Consider the following 9,024-nt stretch of genomic DNA (forward strand, 5'->3'; position numbering starts at 1 on the left):
TCAAATAATTGCATGTTCGGATTCTCATGTCATTGGCTTTGGAAGCAACCATGCGTCACTGATATAATTAAAGAAATGGAGGGCATAGTTTAGGGGGGGGGGGGGGGGGGGAAACCCCAAATTCATGGAGTAGTATTTTTTGCAAATGGGGGATACAATGCAAGCCGACTTACTTATACCACCAGATAAGATGGGATTTCAGAGATCCTGAAAATAAATGAAGTTTCAAAATGGATGACAGCAATGGCGCGTAAAAAAGCACAATTCCATTCTCACCCTTTCATTGACCCCAATAGTTTTAAGTTGAGCTGGATAAAATAACAGTTGCAGACACATGCACTTTTTTTTATCACCAACAAATGAAACTTATAACTAAATTAAAGGCGTAGTCTAAGCACTTAATAGGATTCGAATGCCACTAATCCCTCTATGTCATTGGTGAGTCCTTTCATTTAGTGGATTTATTGAACAGATTGACAACATTCCTACCATTTGTGATCAAATCTCTCTCTCATTGACACATTGTCAGGGATATTCAAATGGCATTACTGGTGCTTGGAAGCCTCACCTTTTGCATTATGGTGTCATAATCAACTCTCAATACCTTTGTCATCTGATATCACTTTGTGGTTTTAGAGATTCGTAAACCTAGAGAAAAATTAACCCAAATTGCAAAAAAATACTACTTCATGAATTTGTTTTAATTTTTTCCAAATGGTAGCCATAGATTGCAAAATGCCCCTTTTCCAACACCGAAAGTACAGTTCACACGAACTACCATACACTACAACAAAAAATCACATTTTACAATGTGCGAAAAACGCTATTGAACGTCATAGACAGCATTCCGGAAAATACTGTATTAGCTGATGGTATTAAAAGTCAAGACTTTTAATAGCGTTCATTGTACGCTATGGTATGTAAGCTTTTTATAGCGTTCTTTGCGCGTTGTCTTTAACATACTTTTAATAGCTTTCTTTTACCCCTTAGATAAACTTTTAATAGCATCGGCTACTACAGCGTTCTTTAGAACGCTATCTTATACTTTCCATAGCATTCTTTGCTCGCTATGTTATACTACTTTTTACAACTTGCAATGAACGCTATAGTAGCCAAGTAGCCAATTTTTGGCCTTTTTTCTAATATTTTATAAATACCAATATACTAGTATTTTCAAATAAGATCATGGTAAATTTCATTTAAGAAACAAAATTGATTTATTTCTTTCAACACCAACTATATCCAACCATCAATGTACAACAAACAATTCAACTATTGAATACACAATTCAATCATTGAATAAAGATTCATTACATTAGCTTGGAAAATAATTTCCCAAGAAAAACTACATAAAAGAGTCTAACTAATTAGACTCATTGGAAAAAAGACTCCTGAAAATGTAATCAACAATCTCATTCCGCAAATTTTCTTTACTTGAAGCTTACTTCTTTGCCGAGCTTATACCCCCTTTCTGCTCCCAAAGCCATCCACATACCTGTAAATATAAATTATTGAAAGGAACACACTACATATTAGAAACACGATTAACTACAAAACCAAACGCTATATATTCATCACAATTGATAGCATTTTCAAATGCACGCCATAACTCTACGTTGTCGTAAGTATAATTTGTTGTAGTACTACATACCATATGAAGATGATCCCATAGTCATTGTTTTCCTTATTCACATAAACACTCTTGTGATGACTTTCTGATAACCATCAATTGTTTTATTATTTTTCTTCCCACGACTAGTAGTCTAAGCGCCTATTAACCGTCGTGTTTTTCTCGTGGTCAACAGTCATACACTAACAGGATGCAGGAACCACTTCTTTATTTTCATCTCATCAAGCAAACATGATTTTTTTTTTTCCAACCGAAGCAACACGCGAGTTTCTTGATTTATAAAATTGACCAACTCTTGTAGTGAGAGCGACATTGATTCGAGGCAACAAATATTTATTCGATCTAGTACGTAAGATTTGATCCATAGTAGACCCAGGCAACATCGATTTAGGATAATGAGCATGTTTTGATCTATTACGTACACTGTAATTCGTAGTAAACCGACTCAAACCATTGTTTTTTTCGATTTGGTTATCTCAAATGCACACTTTCAGAGTTCTTATCACTTAGTGATCAGTAGTCTTTACATCTATTAGGAATCACTATTCTCTTTTCATATGACTAGTAATCTAAACACTTACATCATGTGTTTCACTATCTTTTCTTCACATGACTACTAGTCTAAAACCTCAAAACCGTCACGTGTTTTACTTTTTTTCTTCGCATGACTAGTAATCTAAACACTCATTAACCGTCATGTGTTTTTCTCGTAGTCAGCAGTCATACACTAACAGGTTGCAGAAACCAATTATTTATTTCCATCTCATGAAGCAAACATCATGATTTCATTTCCAACCGAAGTAACACGTGAGTATCTAGATTTATAAACGAAATGATATGAGTACCGACGCCCGATGCAGGGAAATTGTACCGACGGCCGCGCTGGGCCGTCTTTGGCCACCAGATGGCCGATTCGAGCCGTCCAAAAATTCTATAAAAAAAAACCATGTATATACAAAAAAAATGGGGTGTTTGGGATCGAGCACATACGCACGTCAGATGCCGTTAATTCCCGTGTTGGCCCACTAGATTTTTTAAAAAAAAAATTTGGACGGCTCGGATCGGCCGTCCGGTAGCCGGAGACGGCCCGACGCAGCCGTCGGTACAATTTCCCTGCACCAGGTGTTGGTACCAATAGCAATTCTCAGAACTTGAACAACTCTTATAGCGAGAGCGACATTTATTCGAGGCAACAAATATTTATTGGATCTATTACGTAAGATTTGATCCATAGTAGACCCAAGCAACATCGATTAGAGACAACAAGAACGTTTTGATGTATTACGTACACTTTAATTCGACTGAAACTACTGTTTTTTCGATTTCATTATCTCAAATGGACACTTTCAGAGTTCTTATCGCTTAGTGATCAATAGTCTTCACATCTACTAGGAATCGCTATTCTCTTTTCACATACTAATAGTCTAAACACCTACTAACCTTCATATATTTCACTATTTTTCTTCACATGACTAGTTGTCTAAAACCTACTGACCATCACTTGTTTTACTATTTTTCTTCCCATGACTAGTAATCTAAGCACCTACTAACCGTCATGTGTTTTTCTCTTCGTCAACAGTCATACACTAACAGGATGCAAGAACCACTTCTTTATTTTCATCTCATCAAGCAAACATCATTATTTTTTTTCCAACCGAAGCAACACACGAGTTTCTAGATTTATAAAATTGACCAACTTTTGCAGTGAGAGCAACGATTCGAGGCAACAAATATTTATTCGATCTAGTATGTAAAATTTGATCCATAGTAGACCCAGGCAACATCGGTTCGGGACAATGAGCATGTTTTGATCTATTACGTACACTTTAATCCGTAGTAAACCGACTCAAACCACTGTTTTTTCGATTTGGCTATCTCAAATGCACACTTTCTGAGTTCTTATCACTTAGTGATCATAGTCTTTACATTTACTAGCAATCACAATTCTTTTTTCACATGACTAGTACACTAAACACGTACTAACCGTCATGTATTTTTTCTTCACATGACTAGTAGTCTAAACACCTATTAACTATCATGTGTTTCACAATTTTTTTCATATGACTAGTATTCTTAACACCTACTAACCGCGCCCTGTGTTTTTCTCGTAAAAGGGGGGAGCCAATATGAAGTAATTGAAAGGGGGGAGCAATTGCTTCGCACTTTCTCCCTTGACAAGCACCACAACAAGACAAATTTCACACATTTGATGTCAAGGAGGGATGCAAGGGTATCCCAATTTCTCCCTCAGCGAGTATAATAAAAATAAAAATAAAAACTAACCATTACATAGTATATATAAGAGGGAGCTATTGCATCACACTCTCTCTTGACAAGCACCACAACAAAACAAGTTTCACACACTTAATGTCAAGGAGGGATGTAAGGGTATCCCACTTTCTCCTTTAGCGAGTACAAAAAAGTACTAACCATTAAGAGGATAAGTATTACGAAGTAATTAAAAGGGGGGACCCATTGCATCACACTTTCTCCCTTGACAAGCACCACAACAAAACAAGTTTCACACACTTAATGTCAAGGAGGGATGAAAGGGTATCCCACTTTCTCCCTTAGCGAGTATAAAAAAGAACTAACCATTAAGAAGATAAGCAATACGAAGTAATTAAAAGAGAGAGACCCATTGCATCGCACTTTCTCCCTTGAAAAGCACCACAACAAAACAAATTGCACACTTTTGATGTCAAGGAGGGATGCAAGGGTATCCCACTTTCTCCCTTGAGAGTATAAAAATGATTGAGTATTACCACAGTAACCGGCGAGAATGAGTGAAGGAACAATTCCCAAAATCAACGTAAATCAATCTGCGAATAAACAATATAAATTGGTTATCAACTATAAACAAAGACTCAAAGCGACGTATAAGATCGCGATCAGAGTCGCACCACTAAATCCAGAATAAACAATGATTATCGAAATAAACTATAGGATAGGAGTCATCGATGGTGGGTCATCAATACAAGTTATGCTTCTACTGAATAAACAAAACAAGATTGTTGGTACTTCACATATTGTTTAGAATTCCGTCACATTGTTGGTTCGGTGGAAGAGAATAAACAATACTAATTAGTAAACAATACATGTTAGGAATTAAGTAAGATATTTAGCTGCTATAGCGTATAGATGTAATACAAGTGACCCAGATTGTGTGGGTTTTGAGTTCCCAAACTGTATATTACGTAGCCTACATTAACATTACACCTAAGAGTGAGAGAAGTTTGGAGTTAAGAGTCTTAGTTGATGAGAATCAGACAATAGTGTTCAACAGAGAAATCGAAGTTTTAGAGAATCGTACGAATCAGATTGAAAATCAAACAGTAGTGTATACACAATTTTACGTTTCTACTTTCTACGACTAGCCATGGTGATTGGGATGGCCTCCGGCGACAGCGTAAAGAATGGTAAGTTCGAACGACGACGGCGTAGACAACGGCGAGTTTGAGCTGCGACAGTAGTCTGAGAAGGGCTTCAGTGTTTGAGCTTTGGAAACTTCGAATTAGAGGAATAGGGCTTTTTATTTATTTTTCTTAACCGTCCTAAAGGTGGCACGTTACACCTAAGAGTGAGACAAGTTTAGAGTTAAGAGTCTTAGTTGATGAGAATCGGACAATAGTGTTCAACAGAGAAATTGGAGTTTTAGAGAATCGTACAAATCAGATTGAAAATCAAACAGTATTGTATACACAATTTTACGTTTCTACTTTCTACGACTAGCCATGGCTATTAGAATGGCCTCCAGCGACAGCGTAAAGAACGGTAAGTTCGAACGACGACGGCGTAGACAACGGCGAGTTTGAGCTGCGACAGTAGTCTGAGAAGGGCTTTAGTGTTTTGAGCTTTGGAAACTTCGAATAAGAGGAATAGGGCTTTTTATTTATTTTCTTTACCATCCTAAACGTGGTACATGCCACCTCCCCCTAAATGTGTTGTGAGTTCTCAAAGAACTGGTTACAACCTATTTAGTACCATTCAAAAAGTAAATGGACTTGTGAGTAAAGACATTCATGAACACCCATGCTCAACGGAGTACACAAAGAAAGCACAAAATAATAATAGAAAAAACCAATATTACAGTCAACCTCATTCCCTATTGGCAAAACCCAAAATAAAAGAATAAATCTGATCCAAAAAAAATCTATGTACCTCAATGTTCCGATGAACCTTTTAGGTAATGACCTGCGGCAACAAAAAAATCAAACATCAGAAATTGATTTAGAAACATTTCATACATAAACAACAGTACACTCTTTCAATTGCAAAAGTTCAGGAAATCTCAATCCAAAAATGAACAGAATCCCTTACAGAGTTGCATATCAGGCCTTTTGGAAATCTCAATCCACAAAATCAAAATCAGAAATGACATTAGGATAGTTTGTGAGACTTGACATTTTATTAATCCTACCTACCTTGTTATATAGATAGTAGAGTTGCAGTTCAAGCTACTCATAGGTGAAAGGACTATCCCGTACGAGCTACTAACTTTAAAGTCATGCTAGAACTAACTTGTCTTTTTTTCTCTCTTTTTCAAGTCATGCTAGAAAAATGAATATTGAATATTGAACTTTGCTCCGTGATTCATGGAATGTGGTGGTGTTGTGACATGAAGTTTGAACATTGCCTTTGTTGTTGTTATACTAGTTTCAACATATGGTTTTGGGGATGGTTCTTGAAAGTTGAAGGACAATGGCCTTGTTTGTTTTTAACTACATGATGTAATAGGGATATTGCCTTAAAAAAACATTGGTGGCGCCTAGGCAGGTTTGGCGGTGGGTCGCTGCCCGACTAGCGTCAAGCGCCATTTAGAACAAATGAAGACATACACAAAAACATGTGTTACCTACTTTATCATAAGCTCAGATCCTTAACTACTATTCAAAATACTTGGTCAATCAATACACAAATACAAAAAGCGCAATGCTTCACCATACCAAAATGATCTTGTTATGACTCAAAATCATCAAATGACAACCAAGTTCATCTATGTATCTAATCAAATTCTCTTTTTCTATCAAAATGCACAAAACTCACAGGAACTTCTTCAATTCACTACCAATCTTTCTCCTTCATCATTCAAAATAGAGAAGCCCCTAAACCAACATTTTATCCAGCTCAAACATAGAACAAACATGCTTACATGCTTACATATCAATAAAATAGAATGTATGTGTATGCGCTAAGAGGCTAACAATGCAGCTAGTGACTTGACTCCCTTTGTTGAGGCATTTCTCGGGGTTAGTGTCATTCTTCTTGCATTTAAGGAAGGCAAATTTTATCATGTGATTGGGTTTGGGTAGGGGTGCAATCGAGCCGAGCCGAGCCGAGTTTCGGCATGTTCGGGCTCGGCTCGCCTCAAAAACAATGAGCTCGAGCTCGGCTCGAGCTCGTGACGAGCTGCAGAACTCGAGCTCGAGCTCGGCTCGATAGGTATTTTCGGAGCTCGAGCTTGGCTCGTTCGGCTCGTTTATGAAACAAATATATATAAATATATATATAAATAAATATAAATATGTAAAAATATATATATATAAATATATATATAAATATATTATATAATCGAGCTCGCGAGCCAATTCGAGCCGAGTTTCGACTAGCTCGAGCTCGGCTCGTTTATGAAACGAGCTCAGGACTCGAGCTCGAGCTCGGCTCGTTTTTGTCTTGAACCGAGCCGAGCCGAGCCGTTATCGAGCCGAGCTCCGAGCCGCTCGCGAGCGGCTCGGATCGTTTGCAGCCCTAGGTTTGGGGCCCGAGAGGTCGACGACGGGGATGGAGTGGGGAGTCAGGTAGGTGGTGGAAGATGCAGGGGATGGAGGAGGTGAGGCCGGAGTAAAGAAGGCCTTTGACTCCTTTGAGTCGATAGTATTCTTTGTGTTGTTCGTCAGCATTGAGTATCAGAGATGACGATGGATCGAAGAACGAACAGAAGCGATGGGGTTTACCTGGTGTGCCGTGGAAGAAGATGAGCAACAGACATGAAGATTCTGGAGAGGTAAAAAACAGAAAACAAAAGTTTAGAACCGATTTAATCTGAATCAAATTCAGAGAAGGAGAAACTCGGAGATTCAGAGAAGATGTTGATTATTTTGTAGCGGAAAAGGGGTGGGGGGAGAGAGAGAGAGAGAGAGAGAGAGAGAGAGAGAGAGAGAGATGTACCAAGTTGTGGCCACTGTCAATCGAGTAGAAGCGAACCAGAAAGGTGTAGGACGAACCGAGAAATAGGGGGTCGCGTATGGTTGCAAATCAAGGGAGATGGCCGAATGGTGGCGCTGCAGTAGGATGAAGAGATCGAGAGGAGAACTATGATTGTGACAATGTGGGAGAGAACAAGAAATAAAAGTTATGCTTTGTTTGGAACTTAGAGAAATTGAGGGAAAAGAAAATTGGGGGAAAATGAGAGAAATTTCACTATTCACAAAACTTGAATTTTTTTTATTCTCTCATCTCTCTCCAATCCTAACAATTTGAGAGAAATTTTTATGCTATGTTTGGATGAGTTTTTGAGAAATTTTGTAGAGTTATGAGTGGAGAGAGAAATAAGAGTAATGATTGGAAGTAAAGGTAATAATTAGAAAGATATAGAGAGAAATGAGAATAATGATTGGAGATATGAGTGAATAATGATTGGAATGAGGGGTAATACGTGTTTTTTGAGTTGAGAATTTTTTTTCAAAAAGCAATCCAAACAAAGCATAACTTTCATTTCTTTTCCCACTTTCCCTAAGTTCCAAACAAAGCCTTAGAGCTTATTGGGGGGAATGGATAATAGCACGAAATCAAAATATTTGGGCGAAAATATTAGGCGGGTTATATTTGCTGGGCATAAAGGGAAGGGTCTATACTAACAATTTATTTTGGGCCGTTTACCAAAAATTGGTTATCCAATAATGGTTCAACAAAAAGTGCTCCACTGAAGTCCCATTTCTAGTAACATCTTCAAGACCGTTAGTTTACCCCAAGACCGTTAGTTTACCCCATCCATATCGACGGTTTTTCAACCGTTTCTAAACAACGGTTCGGAGATCACAAATTTTTTGAAGTGGGAACATCATGGTATGAACTAAGAAAACAAAAATCATAAAAAGCAAGGGCAGCTAGAGTGTTTCCTTATTCATTATATATGTACATATAATTTTCTGCGTTAACTAATGTTCAGCATTTGGCATTTATGTATATGGTTTAAACATCTTTGGCAAAAAAATGAATACAGTTTCAAGCTTCCAATTCATAGGTTCAGCATTTGAAGACATGGATCAAAGTGTTAGTTCCAGCAATTTTCAGCAGCCAGACATGAAAAACAACTCTTGGAGAAGCTACTTCAGCTTCTCACTACAACAAAAATCACATTCTATAGCATGCCAAAAACGCTATCGAAAGGTATA

The sequence above is a fragment of the Rhododendron vialii genome, chromosome 10a (genome assembly GCF_030253575.1).
Source record: "Rhododendron vialii isolate Sample 1 chromosome 10a, ASM3025357v1".
In the NCBI taxonomy this organism is placed as follows: Eukaryota; Viridiplantae; Streptophyta; class Magnoliopsida; order Ericales; family Ericaceae; genus Rhododendron; species Rhododendron vialii.